This window comes from Cavia porcellus, unplaced genomic scaffold (assembly GCF_034190915.1).
Source record: "Cavia porcellus strain 051 isolate PalLab524CR breed Dunkin Hartley unplaced genomic scaffold, mCavPor4.1 scaffold_1, whole genome shotgun sequence".
NCBI classification, from domain to species: Eukaryota; Metazoa; Chordata; class Mammalia; order Rodentia; family Caviidae; genus Cavia; species Cavia porcellus.
In genome coordinates, this window is record NW_026947484.1 from 76,502,557 (window position 1) to 76,515,560 (window position 13,004).

At 40.2% G+C, this 13,004-nt stretch overlaps 1 protein-coding gene across 3 annotated transcripts in view; it reads left to right on the forward strand.

Moving 5' to 3' along the window:
- The window catches only part of Kank1 (KN motif and ankyrin repeat domains 1), a 180,767-nt gene that overhangs the window by 42,096 nt on the left and 125,667 nt on the right, over positions 1 to 13,004 (forward strand). For 2 of the 3 annotated variants that reach the window (XM_063250301.1, XM_063250304.1), the window contains exon 2: positions 6,811 to 6,933. The gene's annotated coding sequence lies outside the window, so the exon portion shown is untranslated. Of the gene's footprint in view, positions 1 to 5,310; positions 5,440 to 6,810; positions 6,934 to 13,004 lie in introns of those variants that run through there. The other variant, XM_013155071.3, reaches the window with a different exon arrangement.

Sequence of the window (13,004 nt, forward strand, 5' to 3'; positions counted from 1 at the left end):
TCAAACCCAGGCCCCCTCACAGACTAAGTATTTTACTACTGCACTGCACCCTCAGCCTAAGAATGATGATTTTTAATTAAAAATACTGGTAAAATATTGAAAATTGGATCAAAACAAATGTAGGTAAAAGATGTGAGTGGCTAGGCTAGGGAAGGGGAGCACGTGCACAGATTCTGGAACTGAGTCAGTGTTCCAGCCCATATCCAGCATTTCTCACTGAAGAGTCTACACAGGTAACTGAAATACTTTGCAAACGTAAAAAAATATGGTCAGAATTATAAGGGAATGTTAGTTTCTGATTCGTAAACTTCTGTTGATAATCTTAGAGGACAGGAGAGAAGATTTAAAAAACCCGTACTTTTCAGAAATTAAAAACATTTTAAGTTACTGAAATACAGTACGTCCCCTCCTCACCCAGATGTGACCCAGGAAGCTCAACGGTGTTTCCCCAGCAAGATTTTAGTTTTTCCAGATTAATTACATTGTGCTTTCCACTGCATGCCCTGGTGTTGTCTTCATACTTGCTTCCTCCTGGGAAGCAGATTTCTTTTCTGCATGCTGGAGCTTCCTTGTTTCTGCGACTTTGCTAGGCACAGTAGATACTTGTCTTGTGTTCTCTTTTTTCCTCCTAGCAAATAAGCTTCTTGCTCCTCCTTTTCTCTTACAGGCTCCAGTACCTTTTACACAACTGCCCTGACCCCTTCAGTACTTTGCAGGGAATTGGTGTGAAACAGTCCATGGAGGAACTAAACGGAGGAAAGAATGTTTTCTGCCCGCTTAAGGGAGAGGCATGTTTAAGTCTCCTTAAGTTTGCCAAGAGCAAGCTGTTCCTAACCAGCCTCATTTGCTTATTAAATTTTAAACTTGTTGAAGAGAATTTGGATAATACCATTATCAGGAAATACTGCCTCAGAATAAAACTAGGGGCCAGGCTGGTGCTGCATGCCTTGATCCTAGAATTCTAGGAGACTGAGGCAGGGGGATTGCATGTTCCAGTCCAGCTGGGTAACTTAGCAAAACTCCGTCTCCAAAACGGGGAGAGGTGGTGGCTGAGGTGTAACTCAGTGCAAAGGCACCGCAAAAGCAAACAAAAACACAGGTGTTTGATTAAGCTCTTTAGGATTTTATTATAGATAAGTTAAAAAAATATGGGTTTGATTATTATCCATGGCCGTGTTGCAGGGTGAGTTGCATTTGGCTTGTGCCCTTCTCACCTTGCTGGTGCCACTGTGATTGTTTTTCCATTGAGGGAAGAAGGTTTAATTTTTTTATTAATTTATTTTCAGAGGGTACAGAGGCACAAAAGAGCAGTGATAGATTGTATGCAGGGTTTAGTGAAACTAGAAGCAGAGTCAGGAGCTAAAGTTCATTGAAATGCTGTTTTCACATTAAGTGAATCTACTTTTAAAAATTTTTAAAAACTTACCTATTTGTGTCATAGTACAAAAATATTTAAAATTCTCTCAAGTAAAATGGGATGAGTGGCCATTACCAAGTGACGTGGTATCTCAGTTTGAGAAAGATGGCTTCTGGTGAAGATCTGTGTCTGCCTCACTGTTGGGAGGGAAGCTGACCAGCTGGATATCAAAAGTCAGCATAGAAGAGGACTGGAAAAGCAGGTGGCAGTTGATAGGAGGAATTACAGAACTAAGCTGCACACAACTTCCTGGAGTGGGGAGAAGGTTTCCTGCTGACTGGGGAGCCCTGGATCCAAAGCAGCTCCCCTTAAGGTGATTTAGGACACCAGGCAACCCTCCGCCCTCGCAGGCCACCTCCAGCAGCACTATTGGCAGTGTATTCAGAACGAAGCAGATAGTCCTCCTGTTGTTTTTTGTCTTAGTTTGGCTGCTCCAAAGGCTTGTTTGAAAACAAGCTCAACTCTAAGAGGGAAGCTAGGGAGGTAAATGAACTAGAAACCATTTCCTACCATGAATGGTTGAAAGGCTGTTGGAAGGAGAGCAGTATACATTCTCAGTTTTGGAGAGCAGAATTGGAACTTTCGGATAGACATAAAACACACAGATGAAATACATATTAATAATCATTATTAACAGTTTTAGTGGCAACACAACATTCCTTTTATGAATGTGCTCTTATTTATAACGCCATCTCTTACTCATAGTTGTTGTAATTATTTTCAACGTCACTAGAATACTAGAATGGCCATTTTTGAAGTATATTTGTCACTATGCACTTGTTATTTCCCTAGGACAAATTTCCAGAAGTGGACTAGCTGGGTCAGTGTTTGTTTGTGGCTTTGGAAACTTACTGCCAAACTGCCTTATCAGTGATGTGAATTGGACGTGTTAAGAAGGTCAGATTACCCCCAGTTGGAAATGTTGTAGAAAGGATTTTGGTTGAATGGTGGGCATTGACCTAAGGTCCCTTTAAAAATGTTTTGAGATTTGCTGGGCGTGGTGGTGCATAACTGTAATTCTAGCACTTGGGAGGCTGAGGCTGGAGGATAAACTCAATTCAAGTGAGCTCAAGGCCAGTCTGCACTACAAAGTGGGACTGTTTAAAAACAAAACACAGCACAATACAGCACAGCACAACACACACAACTGTTGTGAAGGTTTGAGGACCAGGTGATCACTTCATCTAGAGCTGTCATGTTATATGTAAGTCATGCTATTGAAGCAAACTAATTAAGAGTCTGTAATGAGGGAAGTAACATAGAAGATTCCTCCATTCACAGATCTCTGTAGACCAGATTATTTTAAAACTCCTAAAGGACTGCTTGACCATATGGTGCATGTCACTGGCAGTGACCAACCACACTGGCATTTCAGTTCACGAACCTAATTCTTTCCACGATTCTGGTTGCAGTTACGTGTGGGTGCAATTCAGCTGCAACAAGAGTCCTAGAACAAATTCTACAACCAGAATTGTGGAAGGAATTAATTTGTAAACTGAGGTACCCCACTGTACTTTACCTCACTGTTCGGCCTGCCCGTGTCCTGCAGAGCTTCACCAACTCCACTACCGTATGCTTGTACACTTGTATGCTCTAAGGAAATTGGTGATCCGAAAGCTGATGTCACATCCCTCCATTAATTTCCCTCAGAGGATAAAGAAGGTCTGTTTTAGAATTGTCATGAAGCATGTGTGACTTTCTGGTCAGCATTCACATACTTTAAACTCATGTGATTGTGAGGAAAACATGAATCACTTCTCATTCCTAGGAATGCCTCAGTTGTCATGAAGACTACTGTTGTGACATCCTTTCCATTGGATTTATTTTGTTTTTAAAAAAGCACTAGAAGTCCAGTGAGGAGAGGCCTATGACTGAGTGCAACCCCAGTGCTACTAAGTTGCAAAGGTCATTTAACAAATTAACTATTTTATTACTTATAAAGGTGGTCTTTTCCAAACCAAGTGGTATTTGTTCATACTAGTAGAACTGAGTAACATCTGCTTCTAGGAAGATGGAAACAGACCTAAATCTGCAAAGAAAAAAAATTTAAAATGATGTTGCATGTGTTTTATCCTGACAGCCGCAGGCTCACCTCTAGTGAGATGGTGTAATGTCCCCAGACCATCCAGACGGGATTCCAGCTGCATTGCTTGCCTAAGCTGCTGGGCCCCTAAGGCAGTAAATGAGTTAATATATAGAATAGTACTTTATCATCTGTAAAACACTACCCCATAATAGTTATCACTATCAGGTAATGGCACTTTTGGCTTTAAACATTTCCAGTGGATGAAGGAGCTAGTAAACTTCACCAAGGAAGAGGTCAGGTCTGATTTTGCTTGATTTTGTCATTTTAAGGTTTGCCTCATAGGTTGGAATTCAGTGAAGATTTATTGAATCAGTACAAGAAAGTATTTGTTGGCTAGAGCTTGAATTGGCATAAAACAATAAAAGATCAGCATTTTCTCTTTGGAAATGTGTGCTTGTACTGCTACTCATATCTTACAGGGAAACTGAGATCCACTGATCATCAAGCGTCTCTGATTGCTAGATGCTGCAATTTTCAAGTGATTTCTAATTACATATTAAGTGCTTCCTTTGGGTAAGAAAGAAGATGGAATCGAGACTGGGTTCTATTGTTCTAGGAAGCTAATTCTGTTGTCTACGTCTCCAACACAGCATCTTTGTATTTTTGTTCTTTGTGCATTGTATTTGTTCTTAAACTGCGAATATACCATGAACTGAGAACTCTGTAGCTGGAGTGATAGTCTGTCAGTTCTATCTATTATGCTTGAGAACAAACATTTCGTTTTATTTCTGATGGAACCTCTCTCATTGCCACTAATAAAATGATGCTATTGAAAAAAAAAATAGGCCTATGGATAAGCCTCAAAAGTACTTTGGATCTTGGAAACAAATATTCTTTCAGTTTAGGATTCTGAGGTTTTATGTCTTTATGTGGAAATACAAAGTAGAATTAGTGGTTTCTTATCCTTGGGCTTTAGGTGAAACATATTAATGAAATTGAATCCCAAATTGTATTTACGTATGCTTTCCTAGTGAGATGTTCCATTAAAAAAATAAGAACCTCAAATTGCTCTGTGGTCCAGAAATGTTTAGGAACCATTGCCCAGCAAATTTAATTCAGTACTTTGTTCACTCCATGGTGATTTTGTGACATAAAATACGTAGATATCACAGGTACACATAAATGCTTAATAAATATTTGTTGGAGCTCAATAAAAATCACAGGTGCCCCTTTTGTCTTATCTGTAACACATTATAGGCTGTGGTGTCCTCACAAATAGGGTCTTTATTTTTTTTTTGACCCAGGAATTGAACTCATGACCTTGTGCTTATCTTGCTGCTTGTCAGCTAACCTGTCTAATCCCGTCACCCAGTGTAACAGAAGACATGCTTTCTAGTCAGAATAGAAGTCTTGCAATTTTTCTGATTATGTATCCTCATTCACCAAAACAGTACGAGCACATATCCTCGGTATAAGCATTGATTTACAAAGGATACACATGTGCATGTCTCCGTTGAGGTTGTGGATTTTGTTTTATGCTGATAATCGAAGGCACACAATTTCAGTACTGGAATAGTAATGTTGGCTTCATTTGAATATGAGCTACTATCTAAAAGGCGCACTGTAGACAGCTTTCTGTTCATTCCTACTTTTGGACCCCTCATAATCTGAGTTCCCACCCAGCTCTGGCTCTGGGTCTTTCCTCTTCCGCCTCCTAAGGCTGTTAAGCAGACAGCCTTCCTGCCAGCTGCTCCTTCTCTGGGCTGCTTCACCTCAACTCTGGGGCATTGAGGTCGGGTTCATTCAGTGCACCTTAAGTCAGGTCAACTCAGGTGTGCTCTTTGCTGTTTCAGCTGTTCTTGGGAAGGCTCTTCTGTGGCACACAGCTGGCATTGCCACTTGGGAAATAGAGTGGCCTGGCACAAACATGGTTGTCCAGGCTGAAAGGTGCGTGTGACAGTGACATCTTCACTGACGAGGAGCCTAGGGAGGCCGGGTAGGTGCTGACCTCATCACAACATGAATATGTCTGTGGGTAGAGAAGAAAAGTCTGACTTCCTCTTTTTTCCTTTGTAGTCCATATTTACAGTCCTCTTAAAGGCTTATATGTAGTCAGATAAAGTTTCTATATTTAAGTAAATTGGAGAAGTGGTGACCATTTATTCTTTTAAAGATTCATACTACCCGTTGGCCTTCCCTGTCTAGTTACTGCTGGGGAGAAAATGGTAACAGCTTCATGGTTTTAAGATTTAACCAGTAGTTCCTGGAGTGGGGAAGTCAGTCCTAAGGAACAGCTTAAGGTTCGCTGCATCTCAGCCTAGTGTGCAGGGAGAGAGGAAAGGTTTATCTGAGTCCCTTCCACATAGAATAGAGCCAGCAAAGGAAACTTGCAGCGTATCCTAGTTTGAAAGTACCATGGGAATGAAGCACACGTCTGGAAATGGAAAACCCATTCGTGTGCCCATGTGAATGTTTTCCTCCGAAAAGTGGTGCTGTTTTCATTCATGAGCTTCAGTGCAGTGATGGTCGGTCCATTTTCCGTATTTATGGAGTGCCTTTGAGAGATAGCTGAGTTGTCCTGCTAGACTTTCCCATTGATGTACGTTCCTATAGCATAGCAGGTTGCAGGTCTTTAAAACTAAATGGTCTGAAGGTATTGAATTTAGAAGTAACTTTTACAAACTGACTCAGAAGCTTCCAACATGGACATTTTAGTGTGGGGTTAGGGGAAAGCTCCCCAGCCAGTGTTTAGCGCTTTGCACTCTTAAATTTTTGTGCGTGTATCACATAACTATGATTATTGCTATCTTACAGAGGGGAAAGAGAAAAAAGTTCACAGTTATTTGACTAGGTCATAGACTAGTCAGGTGTGAGGTAGAGATTGATCTTGTGTGAGATTAGCTTAAGTTTCTCTTAACCTTGTGCTAGTAAGCTTTTTTAACTTGCATCTTACTTACTTTTCACCACATGTGAGAGATGTAAAAATCATTCCCTTACACACTGTCTGTAGACCGCAGGTGAGAAATTCATATGTTGATGTGTATCCTGCCAGCTATGTATTTTTAATTTCATATGTGTTCAACTTCATATGTATTTTCAACTTTATAAACTAGCTCCTCATCTTAAAATCTTCATAAATATGTTTAGTATTTGTATAATAATTTAACAAGTTATCGAAGTTTTTTGTAGTGATTGTATTTGTACACAAGTATATGGATTGATTTATTAAAAATTCCTTACTCTGTGTAAGTAGGTACATTATAAGGTCAGAAGTAACCGTTAAGAACTTATAACCATGTGGAAAGCTCTGGATACACTTTGCCAGATTGATTCCTTATAAAAGTGGCACTAATCTGTCTCCCCGCAGCTCTGCGTGTGACTGCATGCCTCCTGCAGACCTCGCCTTGGGGCGGGACAGGTGTATCAGCGCTGGTTTCCTCAGCTGCCGGAGGACTCCTGTGTGAGACTTCAGGAGGCTGCTCGCGCAGAGGTATCTCTCAGTCTATCTGATACTCTATTGTCTCCACCTGTCTGCCCTAAACCTGCTGGTCACCCTGTCTCCCCTTCATTGTGTCAACTTTGTCTCACAAAGCACAGCTTCCTGTCTCTTCCTGATGTCTCCTCAGCCTGTTATGGTTTATTTCTCAGATGTTCACTGTTCTGTCTCCTAGAATTACAAGAAATTTAACTCTTAGATTTCATTTTTAAGCCCTTGGATTTATCTCTCTCTCTCTCTCTCTCTCTCTCTCTCTCTCTCTCTTTTAATTTGAATGTTTGTGAAACAAGGTTTCACTTTGTGTTTCAAGCCAGACTTGAACTTGCTATGTAGCCCAAACTGGCCTTGAACTCACATCCTTTTGATTACTGGCATTGCAGGCATGCGCTACCCACTCCTGGCTCATTTGATTAACGCATTCATTGTTGCTTAAGTTACATGTTGTCATCTTTTTGCAAACAATTTGGGTTGAGTTATTTTTTTCTTATTTGCTTATGTAGTTCATGTATTCTAATTAGTTAAGATTTGCGTTTACTAGATCCCGTGAAGTTTGGTCTGTGGGGTTTCTGTTTTCATTAATTCTACACTCTTCCTTACCTCAAGCCCTTTTGTTATTTTCAAAATAGTCTGATAATTGGATTCGTAGTTCTCTAAAACAGTAATATTTTAGGAGAATAGTATTTTTTCATCTGTTGGCTCTTTGTTCATTATGCATGCCTGTTTTTTTCTGTAATAGTTTTCATGTGCAATGTAATTGGAGGATGGTCTAACACTGCTACTTTGCAGAATTTATTGAATTCTTCTTTCACCCACTGTGATTTACATATGTGTGTGACGTATACACTTGAGAAAACAGTTATCTTTGTGTGGTTGATTTAGATCTATTCACATCAATAGATGCACTGTATCTTCATGATAATGAAAAGCTGACATCCTCAGCGTGCCCTGAATCTGACGCTTGACTTGCCTTCCTAGCACAGCACTTAGGAGACAGCATCTTGCCTTGCGGGCACACTGTCAGCCAGAGGCTTGGCTGGATGCGCAGCCTGCCTGGAATAGAAAAAGTTCAAGGTACAGGACCCTCCCTAGACACCCACTCTGTGACCCCGACCCTGTCTCCAAGCTGCTCTTGCAAGAACGTTAATCTGTTAGAGGATCTTTCATCATGGTAAAAGGCAGAAACAATTTTCTTAATGCCATTGATAAGGTCTGCGTGTACCCTGTTTAATGCTGCTTACTGTGGAAAGCGAGCACTAGAGAGTTTTATTTTTCTTTTTTAAACGACTTGCCTTCATGAACTTACAGTAATTGTACATACTGTGTATGTGAAAATCTGTCCTTTTTGTAAGTTTTTCGGGTAGGTATGTACATGCTTGAGAGTGACCAAATTTGGTTGCTTTTCATGTGAACTTAATAGTCACTTAAAACCTATTGCTTTTGTTCTTTGTAAATCCACATACACATGTTCAATATCTGCATAATAATAAAATTAAAGTTTCCGTCTTTTGGCTATTATAGTAGAGGAGCAATGAGTATATTTGTGCCTAAATCTGTGTGGGTATTTTTTGTGAATGTTATTGTCTTACTATACATTACTAGATGGGAAAAAGTGGGCACCAAGTGAGATAGTTGAGAAAAATCTGTAACCACTCTAAAAACTCTTCATACATTTTGGGAAATTGCTATCTTTTAAAAAACGAGACTAGTTGCACATATATGGATACCCCATTTCCCTGGTGACCCAGCCCCAGGGAGAGGAAGAATTCAGACCTCCCTCATCCAGGCCCAGCGCCACTGTGGATCCTTTGTGTGACAAGGTGGTGTCCTGTGTCTTCCCTGCAAGCACAAGCATTGTTTCCAAGGCAACAGTGATATTGGATACCCCTTAGGTCTGTTTCAGAGAAGCCTGCAGAGAAGTTGTTGACAATTGCTAGAGGTTGTGATAGTGAGAAATTACATAGTGTTCCTTTGGCAACACATGCTAATGGACAGTTCTAATGTTGGAGCCCTTCTAAAGTGAAATTGTGAATATCTACACTGGAAAAATGTAGTCATAAATGACCTCAGATATATGTTGCTTGTTAAGGTTTAGCGAGCTCACATGTTATTCAAAAAGGTAAATAACTTTTTTCTTTTAAATAGGTGATAAAATAACCATGCTTCTCTTGTAAATTAAAAAAAAAATTTGTAAGTGACCACATTGGGTTGGGTATGTATCCACATAGTACAGTGCTTGCCTAGCATTTGTGAGACTCTGGGTTCAATCATCAGCATTGAAAAAACTGAACACATTTCAAAAGCAAGAATGATGACCCTGGTTGTTAGGTGTGTGTAATCTCAAATTTCCACTTCTAGACTTACCCGATTGAGCTATTTTGAAAGAATGTCAGAAATGCAGTTGGAGTGTAGAATCTAAGCGGAGGAACTTAAACACAGGGAGTGGGATATATTCCTTAATTTATCACAAGAATTAATGGCAACTCATTTGGTACGGCAGTAGCTAATTTAGAGAGAAAAATATAGTACAGGCTTTCAGAAGAATACCTGTATTTGGTCAGGACTCAGAGTTTTTTCTTTTGCTTCATGCCTCATACATCCAGCCCTAAGCTCACCAAGCAGCATCCCTTGCAGGTCAGCTATGAGTCTGGTACAGAACAGTCTGGGAAGCCTGCAGTTGGGTGTCTTGTCTGCCATGCCACATAGACGTGGCCAGGCAGAAATGCCTGTTCTCCTCTTTTTCAGGTATTTCAGTTTAAAACAAGTTGAAACTGGATAGCCAGCATTTCCTCTCCATTAATGTAACTCTGATTTATATTTGTAATAAACAATGGTTAGCGTATCTATGTTTTTTAGTATTTTATATTCTTTACGTTTTCAGCAGAAATTTTGGTAGTGCATTCCTTGTATTAATGCATGTTTTAACTGACGCGCTGACAAAAGCTATTTTTGGTAGAATGGTCTTTCCACCTCTCTTTATATCAGAAGATCTCAGAAACATAATTTGTTCTTGTGCTACAATAAGATATAGATGGATCAAGTGGTAGACATCAGCTGGGCATGGTGGCATATACCAGTAGCCTTAGCAGTCTGGAAGGCTGAGACAGGAGGATTGTGAGTTCAAGCCCAGCCTGGGCAACGTAGTGACTTAGTGAAACCCTGTCACAAAAATTTAAGAACTGGGGGAAAAAGGCTGAACATGAAGCTTAATTTGAAGGCCCTGGGTTCAATCCCTAGTACTGAAAAAAAAATCCAAAAAACAAGTAGGTATCTATAGGCCTTGCTTCTTGATGTTTTACAGTCTGTTTACACTTTTATGTCCCAATCCAGTAACATTTAGGTTTCAAAGAAAACCACCTTTTCTTTTAGCATGCTTTGAGAATAATGTTCAAGCTGGTGTAAAGTTTACTGGCAGAGGTGGAAGAGTCTGACTGTCATGATGGCTGAAACTAGTCATGTGCTTCAAGAGTTATTGATATCAACAAAGGACAATCTTTTTTTTTTTTTTTTTTTTTTTTTTTTTTTTTTGTCTTTTTCCTTTTTTATCAGTACCAGGGATTGAACTCACGACTGCCTGCTTGCAAGGCAGGTGCTTATGCCACTGAGCTAAATCCCCAGCCCCAACAAAGGACAATCTTTACAGTGAAAGTGCAAAAGATAATCTGTAAATATGGTAGACCTAGAATAACACAGTTATTTACCAGTGCTTTACCAGTCTTTAAATTTCATACATTAAAATTTGATTTTCCCCTCTTTAAGCCAGAACTAACACAAGCCATTATCAGTGAGAGAAGTTGGTGAGTGTGGCATGGTCAAGGAGACCACAGGAATAGTTTTGTTTCCATTCTGAAGAAAATGGTAGAAGGATGGACAGAGTCCTGTAACTCAGCACTGTCTTCCACTCCACTGATTGCTGTTTACTTTGAAAATCCCAAGTAAGAAGAGAGATGGAGAAATTCTTCCCTTGTGGCGGGAGACTGGCTGATGTTGGAAAGTCACTGTTCCTACACTACATGATGCATATGCACTTGGAAAGGCTTAGTATTAGATTGGGTTGGCTGTAGATGAACAATGCACTTCTTGTTTTTGTAATTGCAGTTAACTTTAATTAGAGGCTGAGAGCAGAAAGCTAGGAGCTGCTTGAGGAGCCTGGCAGGGGATTAATGGGTTATGCCATCCACTGCAGCTTGGTCCTTGCAGGACATGTGCCAGGGCAGCCTGGCTTTGTCTCTCTGTGGAAGGCATCTTTTCCTGTAGAAATCACTGGTACATCTATCACATCACGTAGCTTTTGTTCTCTGGCTGGAAAGGCTTAAAAGGCCACCTCAGGCCCACTCCTCTTTTAGGAAAGGTCACTGAAGTTCTGCACCTGTAACATCCATAAGCTTAAGGAGCCTAAGGTTGGTGAGTGGGCAGGGTGCCAGCGGGCTTTGCCAAATGCCAGAGTTTGAGCTCTGATAATTAATGAGATTCAAGAGAACATTTCCTTGGCATACTTTACTGCCTGAACCAATTGACTGACATGCTCCAGAAAAATCTCATTTTTTTCCCCCCAACATTTGTATGGTTGTCAATAGCAGTACTGCCCTTTTCTCAACAGGGAAGAGACTTTAGATGTTTTATTAAAAATTCTTTAAGTGCGTACATGTTCGAAATTGAAACCTACTTTGGCTTTGTCTTTATACACGTAGTGAAAATTGACTTAATTTTTTCAAGAGGGAGAATAAAACTCAGATTATTCTGGATTTTAAGAGTGTTTATATTTGCAGGGTTTACCTTAAAGAAAAAACCTCTTAGGTTTTTCCTATTTTGGTTAGCTGATGAGAGGATCTAGGGTCATGGTCTTAAACATTACAAATTGTTTCAGTTAAAGCAGTGAACAGTATGCTAAAAGAGAAGGCAGCATCTGACACGTAAAACATCTTCTAAACTACTTAATGTTATGGGAGAAATTGTTACAGCCATGAGCATTTCTTTAAGAAAACTAATACTATATGAGACAACCATTTTCTCCCACCTGGGTATAATATTTAACTTTTATTTGCAATGGAGGCCTAATCTCAGAAAAATTCCTTCTCTAAGATGACAGATCCATAAAAAGAAAAGGGTTGGAGTGGAGAGCATCCTCATAACTTTTTTTTTTAAATTTTATTTAAGGAGAAAAAGAAAAAAAACAGAAGAAGGGTACAAGTAATACAGAATCTCACTGAATTTTGTTGGATCATTGAACAGAACTGTTTGCAGTCTCACTGTTTGAATGTCCGTTTTGTATGCTTTAATTTTGTAACTTGAACAACTATTTCTAAGATGACAATATGTAATCTATTAACTAGTGATTTCCTATTATTTTTTTGAGATTCTGTATTACCTCATAACTCTTTTAAGAATTTTAATGTTAAAATGTGCACAGCAGAAAATAAGATTGACCTGACGCAGGTTTGAACATACATACATAAAAATGTAAGCTGAAGAGTGTTCAGCATGCAAGCCACAAAACCTGGGATTAGATGAGGCCCTTTGACAGGAGAAGCACGCTGAGTCTGGAAAGGCAAGGTGTGCAGGCACGGGCCAGGTATCCCCAGCTGCAGACAGGTACCCTTCCATGCAGCACCCTCCCGGCATCCTCCCCACCGTGCATCTCCTTCTCTGTGCTTCAGGGCCTCCGGTTATTAGCTTGATAACGTGACAACAGGAAAAAGCTGGTGTTCAGCTGGGACCCTCTGGAACAAAACATGCTCAGGAATACTGAAATACTTCAAGAACTCAGGGTACTTAACAGAAAACCTGGCAATCAAAGAGTAGAAAAAGCACCATGGAGCTGAAGAATTCCGTGTGTGGTCCCTGCTTGTCTCATTTCCCCTCTCATCATGACTAGCTGTCTGTTGTGCTGTCCAATGGTACCCGTCCTAGGTCCTCCTCCATCTGCGGTCTCCTGAGTAGATCCCAGGCCCAAGTTCAAAGCCTTAGGCGGGAATCATCTTGCTCAACCTGGGTCTGAGGTTCTTGATTTCTTTGGTGGTCTCTGGATGGGAAGGATAAGCGTTGGTTGGGAGGTGATATATGGAGGG